Source organism: Triticum urartu, chromosome 3 (assembly GCF_003073215.2).
Source record: "Triticum urartu cultivar G1812 chromosome 3, Tu2.1, whole genome shotgun sequence".
NCBI lineage: Eukaryota > Viridiplantae > Streptophyta > Magnoliopsida > Poales > Poaceae > Triticum > Triticum urartu.
The window spans coordinates 144,843,428-144,862,771 of NC_053024.1; the positions used below are offsets into that span (position 1 = coordinate 144,843,428).

At 44.4% G+C, this 19,344-nt stretch overlaps 3 long non-coding RNA genes and 1 pseudogene across 7 annotated transcripts; 3 read left to right on the forward strand and 1 right to left on the reverse strand.

Moving 5' to 3' along the window:
- The first annotated feature begins 913 nt into the window (after positions 1-913).
- On the forward strand, positions 914-9,223 carry LOC125546740 (annotated as a pseudogene).
- A 978-nt stretch (positions 9,224-10,201) lies between these two features.
- LOC125543333 lies at positions 10,202-15,214 on the forward strand. 2 transcript variants are annotated; one of them, XR_007298381.1, is made up of 6 exons: positions 10,202-10,255; positions 10,809-11,000; positions 11,284-11,385; positions 11,838-11,977; positions 12,556-14,439; positions 14,946-15,214. It is a non-coding gene; the product is annotated as an uncharacterized LOC125543333 (long non-coding RNA). The 2 variants fall into 2 exon arrangements; XR_007298382.1 differs by lacking the exon at positions 10,202-10,255 and having other exon boundaries at positions 10,803-10,903; positions 12,556-13,597; positions 14,315-14,439.
- On the reverse strand, positions 10,426-18,905 carry LOC125543334. 2 transcript variants are annotated; one of them, XR_007298383.1, is made up of 3 exons: positions 18,617-18,905; positions 18,144-18,327; positions 10,426-10,602 (listed from the first exon to the last, which is right to left on the reverse strand). It is a non-coding gene; the product is annotated as an uncharacterized LOC125543334 (long non-coding RNA). The 2 variants fall into 2 exon arrangements; XR_007298384.1 differs by lacking the exon at positions 10,426-10,602 and having other exon boundaries at positions 18,054-18,327.
- LOC125543335 lies at positions 15,952-19,065 on the forward strand. Of its 3 annotated transcripts, none has more exons than XR_007298385.1 (5): positions 15,952-16,382; positions 16,513-16,676; positions 16,784-16,858; positions 17,231-17,355; positions 18,630-19,065. It is a non-coding gene; the product is annotated as an uncharacterized LOC125543335 (long non-coding RNA). The 3 variants fall into 3 exon arrangements; XR_007298386.1 differs by having other exon boundaries at positions 16,784-16,830; XR_007298387.1 differs by having other exon boundaries at positions 16,516-16,676.
- Positions 19,066-19,344: the final 279 nt, after the last annotated feature.

A 19,344-nucleotide genomic window follows, 5' to 3' on the forward strand; every position in this document is an offset into this window, starting at 1 on the left:
AACATCCAAGAATGATAATAAAACGCCATGAATACTTCATAAATTATAGATACGTTGGAGACGTATTATTCATCCACGGTGCCTCCCTCCTGCCTCCACCAGCTACTGTTCATCCACGGGGCTCCTGTTCATCTAGCCTCCACCGGCTACTTTTCAACCACCCCTCCACGGGCTACTGTTCATCCAGCCCTCCACGGGGTCCTGTTCATCCACCCCCAACCGGCTCGATCGGGGTCCTGTTCATCCAGCGGCAACGACCTCTACTACCACGGGGTCCTGTCCATCCAACCCCCACAGGGAACTGTTCATCCAACCCCCAACAACGCTCACTGTTCATCAAGAGGCAGAGGTTCGATCGGCTTCAGTTAGCAGCAGTAGTGAAGGAATCGCTTGATCAGGTTCAGTTAACAGCTAGGGATCGATCGATCGCTCGGGTTTAGTAATGCATAGCTTGAAGTGCAATCGCTCGGGTTCAGCAGGCGAACGCCTCACTCGAGTTCGGTTAGAGCCCAACGCCTCACACCCACGCGCGTACGCGTACGAGAGAAATGCGCAATCCCTCCGTGCATCGCTCGGCCCCGACCACCCACCGTAACCAGGAACTCCCCGATATTTTCCTCGCCCTCACTTCTACCATGTTTTTTTCCGTCATGGACGGCCCAAAGAATGTCATACAGCTGTGTCTCCGGCCCGCCCAGGACGAAAAGTCCATTTTATATCATGATTTTTTGTCATAGAAGTAGGAGCCCACCACATCTATGATGATACCGGGTTTTGTCACAATTATCGTCATAGAAGTGTCATAAGCATGACAGGAAAAAAAATTCGTTCGGCCCAAAATGTCACGGTTGTGTCTTTTTTTTGTAGTGTACCCTTGAGCAAGCACAAGAAAGGCAACGCTTGCGCCACCAAGATGAAGAGCGAGCGCACCAACACCAAGACAAACAAGATGCCGAGGCACAACATCAATGACAACAATGGCGTGAAACTGAAGCACTTGAGGCGCAACATGCCCTCCGAGACACAAGTTGCGCCGTCTCCGCACGCAACCGACATCCGCGTGAGAAAGAAGAAGCACTTCGCAACGAAGTTCAAGAGAGGAACTATCAAGCACGATTGCACCGTCAAGTTCCACAAGCTCCTCCACAAGCTAGACAAGCACACCAAGCCCGACAAGAACCACAAGTTTGCCAAGAGAAATAAGACAATGGCAATCCTCCACGCCAAGAGAAACTTGAGGTTGACAACCCTCCTCGTTAAGGGCGTCATCACCCTCGACCCCAACACAATGAAGAGCAACGCTACCGCAAACTCAAGTTCATCATGCCCAAGTTTTCCGGAAGCAATGATCCCGAAGAGTATCTTTCATGGGCATTGAAGGTTGATAAGATCTTTTGTTTGCACAATTATGAAGAAGAGAAGAAGATCGCCATGACATCCCTTGAGTTCCAAGACTATGTCCTCATTTGGTGGGAGCAAATCATTGAGCACCGAGAGGCAAGAGGTGAACCACCCATCACAAACTTGGGATCAAATAAAGGAAGTCATGAGAGTGCGTTTTGTGCCAACATACTATAACTGCGACCTCCTCAAGATACTACAACTCCTCAACCAAGGAACAAAGAGCGTTGAAGAACACTACAAGGAAATGGAGATTGCCATGATTCGAGCAAATGTCACGAAAGATGATGAGAAAACTATGGCACGTTTCTTCAATGGACTCAATCACCCTATCAAGAAGATCGCCGACTTCCAACCTTACTCCAACCTCATCAAGCCACCAAGGCAGAGCGACAAGTGCAAGATGACTTCCAATATGCCAAATACTCTTCCAAGAACTATGACTCCTCCAACCAAGCTTCAACGACTCCATGGTGAGACCATCAAGACAAGTTTCATCAAATGCTTCACATGCAGCGGCCGAGGCCACAAGTCCTTCGAGCGTACCAATAAGCGCACCATGATCCTCAACGATGATGGCACATACGACTCCATGAGTGAAGAGGAAACGGGCGCGCTTGAATACGTGGCCATGCACCGGAAAGTGAGTGAAGATGAAGATGACCAAGTCTTTTGCGACAATGATTTGAGCCCCGCTCTCGTTGTCTCCAAGGACTTGACACTTCAACACCAACAAGATGAAGACCAAAGATGCCATATCTTCCACACAAGGATGGTCCGTGAAGGTCATCATCGACGGAGGAAGTTGCCACAACTTGGCTAGTGAAGAACTATGCTCCAAGCTACAATTGGTCAGGATGAAGCACCCTTGCTCCTACAAGGTCCAATGGCTTAGCAACTCCGGCACCATTCAAGTCTCCTTCAAGATTGGAGCATATGAAGACACTTTGGAGTGTGATGTGGTTCCTATGTCCGTTTACCATCTACTACTTGGACGACCTTGGCAATTTGATCCTGGTGTCACCCACAACGGGCGAACCAATCACTATAGCTTCAAGATGAAGGGAAAGGAGTATGTGCTATGACCTATGTCACCAAGCCAAGTGATCACCGACAAGCAAGCAACCACCCATCATGGAGAGAACAGTGAGAGAGCGAACCACCAAAAAGAGAGTGAGTTCCACAAGCCCAAATTGAGTGCCTCCACGATGAATGACAAGAAAAACTTAGTTCTATTCGCTACCAAAAGTGAGATGAGAGAAGTGTGTGAGAACCCATCAAGTGTTATGCACTATGTCCTTTTGTGCAAGGATGAAGTGGCAAGGACTAACACCTCTCACAATCTACCTTTAGTGTTGTCTTCTCTATTGCAGGAATTCAAATATGTATTCCCCGACGAGCTACCTCCGGGTCTACCTCCTCTTCAAGGCATCAAACACCGTAACGACCTCATCCCTGGAGCACCTCTTCCTAACAAGGATCCATACCGCGTCAACCTCGAGGAAACTAGGGAGATCCAACGGCAACTTCAACAACTCATCGACAACGTCCATGTACGAGAAAGCTTGAGCCCATGCTTTGTCCCGATAATCCTTGTTCCAAAGAAAGATGGTACATATCGCATGTGTTCTAATTGTCGTCCTATCAATGCTATCACTGTTCATTGTCGCTACCCCAGTCCACGCCTTGATGACATGCTAAACGAACTTAGTGGAGCCACAATTTTCTCTAAAATTTATCTTAAAAGTGGCTACTATCAAATACACATCCAAGAAGGTGATGAATGGAAAACCGCTTTCAAAACCAAGTTTGGCTTGTATGAATGGTTAGTCATGCCTATGGGCTTATTCGAAGCACCCGACACCTTTATGCATGTGATGCATTTTGTTCTTCGCCCTTACATTGGCGTATTTGTTGTGGTCTATTTTGATGATATTCTTGTTTTTAGCAAATCTATCAAAGATCATGTGACCCATCTTAGAACCATTTTGCAAACTCTTAGAAAAGAGCGCCTTTATGCTAATATGGACAAATGCCTTTTTGGTGTTGATAAGCTTGTTTTCTTGGGATTTGTTGTGTATTCTAAGGGTGTTCACATAGATGAATCTAAGATTGAAGCTATTAAAATTTGGCCCCAACCAACAAACTTGAAACAAGTGTGTAGTTTTCTTGGCTTAGCCGGATTTTATCGTCGTTTTGTGAAGGATTTTAGCACCATTGCTTTACCTTTGCATGCCTTGAGTAAGAAAAACGAACCATTTATTTGGGGACCACAACAAGATACCGCATTCAATGAGCTTAAGAATTTTCTTACACATGCCCCTTTGCTTGCATTACCCAACTTTAATAAACCTTTTGAGATCCATTGCAATGCTAGCGGTTATGGCATAGGAGGTGTGTTAATGCAAGAGAAGCGCCCCATAGCTTACTTTAGTGAAAAACTTTCCGGAGCGCAACTTAACTACCCCATCTATGACAAAGAGCTATATGCTTTAGTGAGAGTCTTGCATGTCTGGGAGCATTATCTCTGCCCTCATGAGTTCATTCTTCACAGGATCATGAAACACTTAAGTATCTTAAGTGTCAAACTAAGTTGAACAAGCGTCATGCTAAGTGGTGTGAATTCATTGAGTCTTTTCCTTATGTCAGCAAGTATATCAAAGGCAAAGAGAATGTCGTGGCGGATGTGCTTTCCCGTAGATGCATGCTTGTTACCCAACTTGAATTGAATGTCATTGGCTTTGAGCACATAAAAGACTTGTATGCGCATGATCCTACTTTTGCTATCACATATGCCAAATGTTTGACGCATACATCTTGGGAACGTTATTACATCAAAGATGATTATCTTATGAGAGCTAACAAACTATGTATCCCCAAGTCATGAGGGCGGAGATAATGCTCTCCACTCTCCTATGCGTGTTGATCACGAACCGGACGCTCTCCACTCTCCTATGCGTGTTGATCAAGAAGAACATCAAGGAGTGGGAGGAGTGCCTACCCATCGCCGAGTATGCCTACAACCGCGCAGGAGACTCTACTACTGGCAAGTCCCCCTTCGAGGTCATCTACGGCTTCAACCCGTTGTCCCCATTGGGCATTCTACCTCTACCACTACAAGAGCGAATCAACATGGATGCAAGTGCACGCGCGAGCTACCTCAAGAAGATGCATGAAGATACAAGGCACACCATTGAGCACCAAGTTCAATGACTCGCGACCAAGCTCAACATCAACAAGCAACCCATGATATAAAACATTGGAGATCTTGTATGGATGCACCTTCGCAAGGAACACTTCCCCAATGAACGCAAGTCCAAGCTACGACCACGAGCTGACGGACCATTCAAGGTGCTCGAGCGCTACAACAACAATGCATACAAGATCGACCTACCACGAGATAAGTACTTCGTGAGTGACATTTTCAGTGTCAAGGATCTCTCTCCATACCATGGTGATGAGGCTTTTGATCCGAGGTCGGATCTTTCCCAAGGGGGAAAGATGATGCGGAGCATCCCATGGTCATCCCCATGGACCTACCTACGTCTCCCACGACACCACTTGGACCAATGACAATAGCTCGAGCAAAGTCTATCGAAACTAAGGTGAACTCGCTCCTCTCCGAACTACCACTTTCTACATGTGAGACATGGCTACTACCTCAAGAGGAAACTGTATGTGTGATCAGGTACTTAGAGGGAAGCAACGCGACAACTACATCCAATGGACGAGCTCGCGAGGACGCCAAGTACAAGGACCAAGAGAAGGAGCTTCCAGGAGCCTACAGCCACTGGACGACCGGCCTGGACCGGATGTTCGACGCGTGGAGAGTCAACTAGACAACCCAAGGACCAGCCAACAAGGACTCCAGCGACTGGACGTCCGACACCTCCCAGCGCCCGGACGACCGAGCCCCTCCGGACGACCGGTGTCACACAACAAAATGGAAATTATCAGAAGTCTGAAGCCTTTGGACGTTCGACGTCCATCGGAAATCCGACGCCACCTGATCAGAGCCAAAACGCCGGACGTCCGACACCAGCCGGACGACCGGACCCTCACGAGCCACCGGACGTCCGGTAGCTGTCGGACGACCAACGCCTGTCTGTGCACAGCGTGTTGGACCGAGGCCCATGTACCCTTTCGTGACCCTAGACTATATATGCTCCTCCTCCTCCCTCTTTCTAGGGTCGACAATGTTATAGCTCATTTTGGAGATAGAGCTTTGCTCATCCACTTGATACTTTCTCCTTCGGAGACCGCAGCCTCTACGGAGAAGATCCCCCAAGTGGATTCAAGACCCCTAACGAGAAGACTCCTCAAGATCTCCTCATGGAGAAGAACTACCGTCTCTTGTATCGTCATTTGTTGCGTTTCGATCTTGTATCACTCTTTATGTTCATGGATCTAGCACATGTGTGATTGTTCTCGTTGATTTGAGTGTCTTTCCCTCGTGTTTTTTTGTAGGATTCTCTTCATTTCGTGAAAGATCGGCCTTAGGGTTTCCACCCTATATCAGTGAAGATGCAAAGTAAGGGGGAGAAGGAGCGAAATGGAAGAAAATAGGACCGAGGTGGGGATTTAGTGGGCCAGGGGTGTTGGAGTCCTACGTGGATGCTATCCGACGTTGTTTTTAGATAAAATGCGTTCGGACCGATACATGCCCGCGTTAGATAGCGCAACACACGGTCCAGACGTATGCGGGCGGTTTGAGAGTCAACGTTGGAGATGCCCTTAATAGGCATGGAACATCAAGAGATAAGAGAATGATGTTCCTACAAGGCTCCACAGAGATCAGCGATTCTGGGCCGTTGGATCGGGTCCCTTGATGCGTTTTCGTCAGTTGGATCGACGTTTGGATTCAAGAGATAAGAGGAGGATGTTCCTACAAGGCATGGAACATCAAGAGATAAAAGAAGGATGTTCCTACAAGGCTCCACAGAGATCAGCGATTCTGGGCCGTTGGATCGGGTCCCTTGATGCGTTTTCGTCCGTTGGATCGACGTTTGGATAAATCTGGGTCGTTGGATCTGGAAAAAACACTGCTGGAATGAATAGTAATGGCAACAGAATGTAAATACCATGCCCCCACCAGGGCATTTTGGTCATTTCGCGTGGTGGGGGTATAAAAGGGCCGGCTCGCGTGGTGAACCCTAGGCTCCTCCTCTCCCCGCACTCGCTCGCCCGCCCTGCCCCGCCCCGCCGCCTCGCCCGCCCCGCCGCCCCGCTCGCCGTGGCCGTGGCCGATGACCACGACCCCGCCGTCCCGCCTCGCCCGTCCCGCTCGCAGTGGCCGATGCCCCGCGGCCTCGCCAGCCCCGCCCCGTCCGTCCCGCTGCCCGTCTCGCCAGCCCCGCTACATTTACGGTCGGCATCACCGCGCGCCGCCCGACCAAGGTATTCTCCCGCGTGCGCGACCTCCTCGCCAAGTCCATCCTCTACGCGCGGGCCATCGCCGACTCGCTCTTCCTCCGTTGTGACCTCGTCCACGACGCCCGTGGCACCGATGCCGTCCGCGCCGACGACGGCCAGGTCCAACACCGTCGACGAGACCATCGCCATGGTGCTCCACTATGCCTCGGGGATCGCCGATGCGCACGTTGGCCTTCCGTGCGTGACGCCGTCGTCGCCGTGCCGCCCTATTTCGGCCAGGCCGAGCGCCGGGCCCTCACGCAGGCGGCCCAGCTCGCCGGGTTCAACGTCCTGGCGCTCGTCAACGAACACGCCGGGGCCGCGCTGCAGTTCGTCCTACAGCGCCAAGGAGTTCGGGAAGATGGTGTGTGTCAACGAGTTCCAGGTCAAATTCTCACCTCTCCAGCTCCTTTAGCTGTTCAGTTCTGCTTAAACTCATATGTCTGTTTGTAAGATCTCTGAAGAAAAAGTTGTTACTACTGCTTTCACATGCTAGATGACTGTAGATCTGAAAAAACATGAAATTTTAGCCGCTATCTTGAATAGGCATCTAGTGCTAATGCTTTTAGCTAATTCCTTCGCACGTTAAGGATGTCAGATGGAACTCCAAACTGGGAGGCCTTGAAATGGAAATGCGTTTGGTAAACTATTCCGCAGATCAATTTAATAAGCAGACATCTGTCAGTCTCCTAAAGCAATGGCTAAGTTGAAGAAGCAAGTCAAGCGCACCAAAGAAATTCTGAGCGCATGTACCCCTGCTCCAATCTCAGTTGAATCTCTCTATAATGATACCGATTTCAGGTGTGTCCTTTGGTACATGCATAATCTTTGGATGACCTTTTTATATGAAACTTAAAAGATCCATCTTATGTCCTGGATCGATTCTGAACACATGGACCTCTTGCTTGTAACCAAACATAATCTGGAGTAGCATGGATGACAGGCCCTATTATTTCATATTTGCCAAATGGTCTGACCTTTGATAGATCAAGTTGATTTCTTTGTCTCCTTTAAAGTGCGTATATGCAGTATCAATTGAATAAAATGTGTTTTGGTACTGCTTTTGCATATCTCTTGTGGATAGTTTCTGCTACATTGAAGTTCTGCATCCATTTTCATTGCATATTCATGATTATGTGGAACTTGCAAGATTATACCGGCTTCTTAACATGTCATTGTTGGTATTTTCCGTAGACCCATTGGCCATTGATGTCCTTATTCCTTACTGCTTTGTTCTGTGATTATTGATCTTTTACCCCAGCTCATGCTTTCAGCTTTCCTTCAGTTTTTCTCAGCATAGAGCGCACCTTTAATCCTAAATCATGGTTAGGAAAAAAAAATCAAGGTTTTACATGCTGACCGACATGTTTATTACAGAAGCAGCATAACACGTGAAAAATTTGAAGAGCTTTGTGCATATTTATGGGAGCAGGCTCTGTCTCCAATCAAAGATGTGCTCACGCATTCAGGCATGAAAATTGGTGACGTATATGCTGTAGAGCTAATTCGAGGAGCTACCAGGGTACCGAAACTGCAGGTGATTATTACTCCCTCATTCAAGACTTATACTTGACTTGCCATTGAGGGGCTGTAATGAAATGCAGGACTGTTGCATTGTTGAATTTCTGAAACTTTCTGTGTATGCTCATATAAACTAAACTGATTTTAGAACTTGGGTGCATGTGATTGCCTGCTTCTTGTTACACCTTTTCTCTCGTAAGAAGGTTTCATCGTGAACAGAATTCAGTATTTGGCATGGAGTTTATAAACTGTTGTTAGTCATACAGAGGACTTCATTTACTTATGGAATAGAGTTACATGCCTTATCTATCTGTACCATTTATTATTATCTTGAATCTCATTGTTTTTTTTTATTTTTCACATTTTGACTCACGAGGCACATTTGTATTCCACTGTTCCAGGCTAAGCTGCAGGAATTCCTGGGATGGAGTGAGCTAGATAAGCACCTTGATGCTGATGAAGCAATTGTTCTTGGCGCCTCACGACATGCTGCTAATCTAAGTGATGGGATTAAGTTGAACCGCAAGTTGGGGATGATTGACAGTTCTACTTATGGTTTCGTGTTTGAAATAGATGGCCCAGATTTTGTCAAAGATGAAAGTACTGATCAAGTACTGGTTCCAAGGATGAAAAAGATGCCAATAAAGGTTAAGAAGGATATTAGTCAATCTCTTACTTGTCGACAAACTTTGCCCGTTGTTTGAAAATATATATCTGAGCAAGCTTTTTATTTGTCTGTTGTCTACAGTTGTTCAGGTCCATCAAATATACTAAGGACTTTGATGTGTCTCTCAGCTATGACAAAGCTTCTGAATTGCCCCCAGGTGTTTTATTGCAAATGTTTGCAGAGTACGCCATATCAGGCCTGACAGAAACCAGTGAAAAGTAAGCACAGTTTTGATGTTATTTTGGTGCGTGTAGTCTCAAGTGTCAACTCTCAACCCTGCCCATAGTCAACTTAACAGCCTGAAAGGACCTTATGTGAACCAATATTTATTCTGAACAAATTTTCTGTGAAGTTGTAATACGTATATGGTCATGTCAATATAAATTGTCTAGAAATTGATCCAACGTCCGGAAGTGGCTGAGCTTGCCCCTTGCCATCGCCGAATCCCCTCCACTAACCTCTCTAGGCATGGACAGAAAAGATCTTAGCTCCATTTGCTGAAAACAGAGGCAGAGTAGCAGTTATAGCACCCCTAGAGAGATTACACTGATTCCCGTCATGGTGCTGCTTGCGTACATTCTTTGTTAGAGATTGCTTGATCTGATTGCGGCCAGAACATGGTTTGGTTAGGGCCGTGTGATTTAGCCTCTTCTTGGTGGCAACTAATTACGCAGAAATACTTTAGTTTAGCCTCTTCATCCCAATATTTAAGATTACAGGGTCGAAGTGCCTTCTCCCTATGGTAATCACCATGGTTTTATTATTTGGCTTCTTCTGCATATCCTTTAGTTTAGTTTTCAGTATCATCACAATCAGGAGGTATATCAGAGTAGTATCATATTCTAATTAGAAATGGAGACAAATTTAAGAATTTAGTAACTACGTAGTAATCATGATGTACAAATCATTTATTAATATGTTTTTTAGTATTTGCAGCACCATATGGTGGATCATAGCAGGTAAAGGTTTAGAATATATAAGACATGTTTAGAACCTTTGAGCCTGACAGCTAATAGGATGTTTGCTGTGAGTTGGTACTATATGCATCTGTTGGATGTCCTGCTGCACATCTAGGCATTTTATTGTTCTATTGCTTTTGCTCTGTGTAGGGATGGGTTAGGGTTTGCTGTTGGATCCAACATTTTTCTGTTGATGGTTGTCGTCTGCTCATGCTCTTGACTGTCGGACTGCTGGGATCTGTCGTTGTTGTGGTTGTCTCGATAGTTATGATTTTTGTCAACGGTCCTATTGCAGGTGCTTTTCTTTTCTCATTCCTTTATTTATGCCTTTCCATGTACATTTTCTAATTTAATATTTATCTTTTAGGCATGGGTTGTGGCTTACCAAGTCTAATGTTTGTGTTGGGTTTTCCTTTTTTTGTGTGGAGCTGGTCAGTTCATATGAAGCAAAAGAAAGGCATGCAGTACCTTAAATTGACAATGTGATTAATTAGGCAGCATGAGTTATTACATATTGTTGTGTAATGTATGAAATACCAGATTCACTTATTCAGCATATAACTGTCTCGCTCCTCTTTCCGCAGTAAACCTTTTGGTTAAGTTTGCAGTCATCACTTCATCTTCCGCCTTGCAATTTTGTCTCTGTTTGATCAAAGTGCATTAGTCGCTAGACGCCATAAGCATCTTATATTTGGCAGTGTTGTGCATGACTAGACTTTGTTGCAAAAATATTCCTGAAATTGATATTAGCTCCATCTATTTGTTGTTTACATGTAATTGCAATGTGCTCTTTCGAACTTCGCTGTTCAGGATTTTATCATTGGTTATGTTTTTGTGTGGCTTGGCAGAGGCGTCGTTCTTGGTGGTCGAGCCGCTGATGGAGAAGATTCATAGAGAGATTTGTTGGGTGGACGCTGACATCCTTGCCGCCGTCCGGCAGCAGGTTCAGGCTTGCGATCTCATGTTCCATTTGGTTTGCAATAGCTACGCTCTTTGCATTAGTACTGGTTAAATATGGCCAAACTAATGTGTGAAAAAAGGTGCTTGAACCTTCTATATTAAAAACTTTTAGATTTATTCAGCGGTAACATACAAGCGGTGGCTGGCCCTTTTCTATGTTGCTAGCTTTAGAAAATTGTGGAAGCTACCCGTCCTCCTGTTTTCAACTGAATATAATTCAAATATATTTGCTTCTGTTTCCAATGGCTCTAAACATGCCCCTCAGTTTCTATGAGCAAATGAAGAAGATAACATTTGTTTGTTCTTTGGAATGAAGAAATTTACATAGGTTATTACAGTAAATGCTTAATTTTTTCTCCCCAGGACCAGGGCAGTACTTACAAAAAGAGGCAAGCTGAAGAGGAAAGTTGGAAGAAGGAGAGCAACTGTGCGTTGTTCTGACTGCCTCTTCCTCATGTCGCTAAGGTAAGCTATACGCATGCACCACACTCACGTGATTGTTTCAAGGGATTCTAGAATTTTTTTCTCAAAGTGATACTATTTGCATGTTGAGGTTATCCCTCCACAATACATTTCTTTGTACTTCCTCCAGAAAGATAATATGATCTCCATAGAGGATTACTCAGTAGATTTTTTTTATGTTCTCTTATTCAAATATTTAAGGCTCCAAGCTTCAAAAAATCAAACTCAGGCTCACTATACCATTTTTCATATGCTTATGCTTGAATTGGAGGTGAAGTCTCAGTGTATCAAACCACATAGTGAAACCATATATACATACGACTATACAAGGAAGTATAATGAGGTGTGAATGAATAGCATCGGTTATGTGTGTTAGGAATATGCTCTCTTATTTTTGCAAGAAGAAACTTGCTCTAAGCTCTGTGTGATCAATTTTATGTGTTTCTGCTATACAGTGTCACAGGCAAGAGGACCAAGTGCAGGCTGGTGAGCATCAGGAGTCCAGTCGATTGGCTTCGGCCTTCGAGGTGCTGCTGGCTAGCGGTGCCACTTCCGAGCGTCTCCTCACCCCTCACTCCTGTGGCCCCTTCAACTGGTAAGTTCCCCCCTCTCTCTCTCTCAAGACTTTGCTGATTAAATATTTAATAACAAATACATACCATACATTGAGTTAGATTTGGTTGCCTGAAAAAGGAAAAATACGTCTCTTTGTGTAATCGTGGTAATCAATTTTAATCTTTCTTGCTTTTACCTTAGTCTTGCTCAATATGGTGTTACACTTCGAAAGTTCTAATCTAGTTAACATTAAGCTTTCGAAGTTTTAGTTATACCTGTGTTGATAGTCATTAGAAGACAACTAAACAACAAAAGGTTAGAGTTCAGTTTCAGTTATGTATCAAATTATTTATTTCAGTGAGATGTCTGAGATTTAAATTAGAAGAAATTTTATTAGCTTTGCCATGTGGCTACAAAATACCTCGCTATTGTTTGATCTTGACAGTCTCTGAACCTGTTATATTCTGTAACTTTGGAGAACATGCTAGACATTCACTGTTGCCTGAGATATTAATCTGTTCTGTTTGAGATATATGGGTCATTGGATAAGTAGGATCCTCTATACTGAAGTGAACATGTTACAAGTATTTACTAGCTCTCCTCTGCTTTTTTGTGCAGGTGGCACTTTTGCTTGTGTCTTGTTATCTTTTTGAAATGGTGAAGCTGACAGTGATAGCCTGTATCACTGATGGCCTTCCATTGGCGGAGTGCTTAGATGGTGGTTATGTGAAGGATGTTGTCTTCTACAAGCAGCAAGAAAAATTGTTGTTCAAAAACATATCTAAAGGCCAACATGAATCATCAAGACTGTCAACTGAGACTGGACCATACCGTTCCAGGTCAAGGTATGTATTTACATTTTTTGCTTTCAGCAAGATGAGGATAATGTGACTGTTTGTGTGCGTCCGTGCTATATGATGCATTTTCGCTTTCATAGATGAGGATACTGTGACTATTTGTGTGTGTGCGTGCTATATGATACATTTTTGCTTTCATCAAGATGAGGATACTGTGAATGTTTGTGTGGGTGCTTTAGTGGTTCTAGGTTATTGTAGTAGTATAACTAGGCTTCGTTTACACAGAATCCAAATAGAATTTAGTTTGGAGCTGGTCAAGACATGGTGTAGTATTATAACCTATTAATTTGGTTGGACTGGTCAAGTGTTCTATTAATTCTTGCTGCAGTATTCATTCTGTAGTATGTACTAGCTCTTAGACAAAATAATTGTTTAGCCCCTGATTTCTTAGCTACTGGTTGGTCCTGTAAAGCTACATCCTTGCTTTCCGATTAGTGTTATTTGAATCTATAGCAGTGGATATGCGTAGAAGATCCGCTAATTTGTTTTTTTCTTTATTTATCATGTGATGGACATTTGTCGGAGCTTTGCCGCCTTCATCTCGACTCCGTCGGGGTTCCAGGTTCACCCCCCTGTGGCACGGTGATTTGCGGCGGCTGCGGGGTCTTCCCCTGCTTTGGTGGTGGCCGGCAGGCGTTTGCCCGGCTAGATCTGGCGCGGTGCAGGACCTGTGGTGCATGGCCTGGTTTATGGGGGCGGGAGACACATGGGTCCTTGGTCCGGCAGCGTCGGCAGGACGCTGTGCGCCCGTCTGCTTTCTTGCTAGATACGTGTTTAGGAAAAAACTACAATACTCCTTCAAGGTTTATACATCAATTGCAACGGGTTTTAGGAATGCATCACTATATTGATTTTGGTTTATACATGAACTGCAGAGAGTTTTATAAATGTATCATTATATTGTTTTGGGTTTATATATGAATTGCATGTTTTAGGCATGTGAAAATCAGAGCTCAGGCGGCAGGTGATTTTTTTTCTTGCTTCTAATGCTAGGATGATGTTCTGTATACTAAAAAGGACTCGTGCACACTTGCTTTGCTCCTTAGTGTTTATGATCAGTTACCAAACATTATAATAGGATATACACATTGCTTCAAAACTGAGTATGTTCCTTGGTGATGGTGTATTTATTATGAAAATAAATAGAACTGCTTACACATGGTGATGTGGTATTCCTACTCGATTACTTACCCTGTTTCTGTGACAAAGGCCCGTGATAGATATGGTTAGACACATATTGAGCATCCAATTTCATAAATATTGAGCATACAGTTTCAACTTCAACTTAAACATGAGATTGTCTTGCCGTCGAGTTGTGTTCAGTTCTTTCCATGTAGAACTTACTAGAAATTCTTGCATACATCCTAAACAAATAAAGAGCTGCATGCATTTAAATTAAGCAGTTCCAAAGAAAGAATTATTTTAAGTTATTTTGTTTGGAGATGAGTTGCCTTTTCTACACCTTTGTGTAAAGGATGGAGCCTCCACAATGCCTATGAGCCATGCTTTTTCCCATCCAGGAAAATGGTCTATTTTCAAGTGGCATCATACGGTGAAGGAGGGGATCTGGATCAAGAGCCGTAATGGTGCGTATGATGGCATGTCTAGCACTTGCGCGACCCTGGAGTCTGACTTCTTCTTGCAAGTAAGCTCCTTTTGCTCTTCTATGCCCCCCACCTCGCTTGTGAGGATCTATGGTTGGATTTGGGTAACTAGAACCCAAGAGATGTAATCCTATTTGGATATGAACTGCGTATGCTAGCTTGATTTAGTTTATAGGAGTAGATTTCATAGATGAACTGTGTGTGCTAGCTTGATGGTGATACATGCCATATCTCTGGATTGACTCCATGGGGTATCCATTAACGTATGAGGTTTCACAAGGAAATGAATTTCTTGCATTCTCATGTTGAAAAGAATTAAAGAAACGTAGCAGAATATGGTGCCAAAGTTTTTAGTTCTCATTGGGTTCGTCCACCTATCAAGGTTTGATGAAAATTATCAACTTGCTTTGTAGGACTTGTATCATGTTTGTTTCTACAAGAAATCCAATTGGAATTGGTCTATTGTCCTGCACATGTACTTTCTTTTACTGTTTATACATTTCAACCACTTACTTATGTTGTCTCTAAACCATTTCTGACGACTCAGGTTGACCATACTATTGTGAGAATCTCGGCCAGGATCATTCTTTATATCATGTTGGATCATCTTGGAATTCGTAGAGCCATTTACCGTCGAAGGATGTACTCACAGAACAAATCAGTGTGATTATGCTTTTCTACACTTCTGTCCAAAGTAATGAGATATGTATTCTATACTGTACAGCTACCCTCTAATGCACTACTCAGCCTTCAGTATCTGCATGTACAAATGACCTAATTATTATGAATGACATATGGAGTGTGCTGCTTTCTATATAAATGGCTTGCTCTAATTCTGATTTATTATACCACATTGCTTTTGATCCATTCCTTTTTGCCAAACTTGATGCGTCAAGCTTTGAGCTACTATACTGACAGCGAAGGTAAAATTCCACAATGTACAAGTTCATATCACCTACTAACCCACATGTACTATACTGCGGCATGCTCATATCACCTACTAATCCACAAGTACAAGTTCTATGTCAAAGATAATCGTTCTCTCTGCTAAAAGCATGGGCTCTGCATTATGTGCCTACTTTCAGTTCTTCCTATCCTATATTAATGATTTTGGTACCAAACTTAATGATGAGTGGTTATCTTTTGTGGTCTTATGTACATGCTGAACTCAACATTGCCTTATAATTTCATGTCGATATTGAACTCCATTATGTTTTATCACAAACGAATGTTTCTTCTTCACTTTAGTTTGTTATCATGTTTCATACGCTAAACGCAGATTTCTACTAACTTAGCACTACTTGCTTTATCAAAATGTTGGGACCGGCACCCTTGCGCTAGGGCGCGATCCCGATCTAGTCTAGTCTAGTCTAGTCTAGTATAAAGGATGCTAGGCAACCCGCCCACCTGAGGCACTCGCGACGCGCGAGCGATCTCTTTCACTCGATCTGCCTCGCTGGAGGTTTTTCACCGTGCTGTCAACAATCCCACGGCTTGTTTCTTTCCACGCTGATGTTTCTTGCTTAGGCAGATGACGGGTGGGCCTTCGTCTTTCGCGGGTCTGGTTTGGCAGTGTGTGTGCTGTGTGTGCGTCGCATGCGTCTTGGGTGATCAAATTTTAACCGTGGGGATCCTCGACGACTCATCCACCAATCCCCGTCCTCCTCCAGCCCGCATCTAAGGTCGGGGCACAACCCTAGCCGCCACCTCTCCTCCCCCCGTTCATCCTCTCCAGCTGCCGCCGCCACCCTTGTCTTTCCTCCTCTCTCCCCGTGCAACAGCGCATCTGGCCGTGGGGGCGGGCGAGGCTACAAGGCGACGGGCCGAGGCGGCAGCGTCTTCTCCTGCCCACGGATGGATGAGCCGCTCGCAGGTCGAGTTGGGGCTGGCAAGACTGCAGGACAATGGCCCGAGGTGGGGGTGTAGGGATCCAGACGGAGAGGTACTCTCAGGTCGAGGTGGCAGCGCCGTCGGTGATGCCAAAGTGAGCTTCTCTGCGTCCTTCTCACACTTTGCTCCTGATCTCTATCACTCTCTCTTTCTTCCCATCTATGCAATATTGTGCAAGTGTTGTGGTTCCTTTCTTATTTTTCTGAATAAACCGGCAAGCCCAGCAGGGGGAGGGAATTGGGCGAGTGAGACCAGCGGGGGAAGGAACAGGGCGTGGCCTCACGCGCTGGCTCGTCATCTGCTTCACCATTACTTTCAGCTGAAGAAGACAAAGACCAGCTGCTAATGGACGCCGTCCGAGCTGGTGTTGTTTACCACAGACTCTGAGGTATGGTAGGATGTGATTTTTATTTTGAAGAGTGGTAGGCTCGAGTTGTGAATCTGCTGCTATACATTGGCTGAGAAAAAATAATGACACCTATAATATTTGTGCAGCCAAGTTTGCGAGATTTACGGACTTGGTGCAGTAACACTGTAAATAGGTATAGATTCAGACCTCACCAAAGACAGGTTCATCCTATTGCTTTCCTCGGTATTCCATAGATTATATGCATTGTATGCCTTTTGCTTTCCTAGCTTGGTAAGTTGGTTAGCCTGAATTTTATAAGGTAAAATGCTAATTTTACATGTTGTAAATAGATTATGATCTAATAGTCAGCAATCTCTCGGCACGTTTGCCTCTCACTAGTGTGTGTCATTGATGTTTTTCTTAATCTATGCATGCGCTTGTATCATGCTTCTCATATATTAGAATAAAACAAATTATGTTGACAAGCTTCATTACTCTGTACCGATAAAACCTTGATTGAATTTAAGAAGGCATGTGTTCAGGACCCTATTCTTTTTCTTGCATTTAACCGCTGCCATCATTTTGTTGAGCAGCCAGTTGTTTCTGCCTCCATCTGTTTTCCATCCCGGTCAGCTCGCCTCCTCACTCCAGTTTTGTGAAGATTCAGCTGCAGTTCAGCTCGCTCGACGCCTCGGCTGCTCTCTTTCGTCGTGCCAAGGTTTCATCTCCTCCTAAGCATTTTCTTTTCTTATACTCATTTCAGATTCAGTTATTTACCCGGTTCTAACTGTGTGTGTTCCATGCATTGTGTCGTTTCATGTCTTTACCTTCTGTTGCTTGCCGTTGATTATTGCTTGTGACTGCTGTTAATTTCTGCTTTCATACGTTCTTTCTTCATGCTGATGAGGGGTGTAGAACTAACTTAAGGATGTGGCGTTGTCTCTGCGAAGGGAGTTTTTGCTGGGTGCCTCACTTTCTATTCGGAGATGGAACGTCGTGTTTGCTCGGGTAGAGTTTTGAGGGCCTTGTTCACACATAGTGACTAACAGCCTTGGAAAATTAGATGGTCCTTGTGCCGGATAGTTTCAGCTTTCAGCTATCCTAGCAAATGTTTGATGCATGCAGTACTTTGACAGATTATCGCAGATAAGTTGTAAGAGCTGCAAATGTGTAGCTCCAGAATTAAGGCACTAGAAAGAATTGATTCTTTTTGCCAAAAATAGCTATGTTTTTATACACCTTCATTATTATATGTTTTTGCATGTGCTGCATTCTTGCTTCCAGGTTGTTCCATTGTTTTTACCCGCTGGCTTTAGGATGCCCGGTGTAATTAGTTCATATGTACATGTACTACGTATAGTTTATTTGTCCTATCTGGCAGTTTCGAATACAAAGCAAAATGTGCACAAAAATAGATGCAGCTAACAATGTTATAACATATAATTACTACTATTATCCAATGCTCACTATTTATGTTTACACAGATACATGGTAACACCAACATACCTGCTATTGTGGATAATTACTATTATCCAGTGCTCCATAGCCACAACCGTAGAATACACGGAACTGGCCAAAAATGCTCCATAGCCACAACTGTGGAATACACCGGACTGACCAAAAGACGCCTACAACCAATAACTACAGATATGCTCTCCTGGACCATGGTTTTCTGTTTCACCAGTGTCACCTGAGCCAAAAATTCAAAAAACATTGTCACCTCTTTTCTGAATCAGAAGATGGCCGACTGTCTACTAAAAAAGGCATAGCCCAAAACGCATGAATGAATGATGGATCTGAAACTGTACTTCATTACTGACGTATATAGCACAAAAATCATGGATGCTTAGTCTATCAAAATTTGGCACAATACATGGCTCACGCGGATAGTAACTTAAAAAATTACATGGCAATCAAAACTTTATGCAAGTCTGTGAAGAACATCATTGAATCATTCTTTAATTATTTTCGAAACATACCTTGCTGTTGCAGCAGTCTTGCTCCTTCGGCGCTTCAACAACAGTTCACCGATTAGTTTATGAGCCGGCGGCAGCAACAGTGGTCCGCAGCACGGCAGCAGGTAGCACGAGCGGAGAAGGCAGCGAGAGGAGAAGCGGCAGCAGCCAGCAGACACCCGGCACCCGGCGTGGCGGCTTGGAGGGCCCTAGCTGTGGTGGGCAGCGAGAGTTGGCAAGGCCGGCGGCCAACAGTTGGCAACAGCGAGAAGCGAGTGAAACTGTGAAAGATGTGGGTTGATTTGGGGAAAGGAGGAGAACAGATAAGGTCTGGTTGGGGGAAAGGAGGAGAGACGAGCGTGCGTGGGAGTTGGTCGGTGTATTGGGCTTAAATGTATTTGGGCTGGGCCAAACGCCAGTGCTATTTGGTGCTTTTTAGAAAACATTTATGATCAGCAGTCATCTATCTATCATCAACCCGTATTTATTTCCATATGTTTCTTTCTATGTCTACATATTTTGATGCACACTTTTTCAATAATTAGCTTGCTCTCGGTCTTTGCGCCATGGGACGGGTTGTTTAGTAGATATAGATGATAGTAGAGCCCGATCCAATTAGGATCGTATGAAAAATAATAATATAGCCTACTCAAAGCCAATACACAACCTGACGTGTAGTCCCCACATAACTAACACCCCACATGTCAGGTTGTGACCCATAACCTCCTGTGTCTCTTGCTGGCATGCATTTT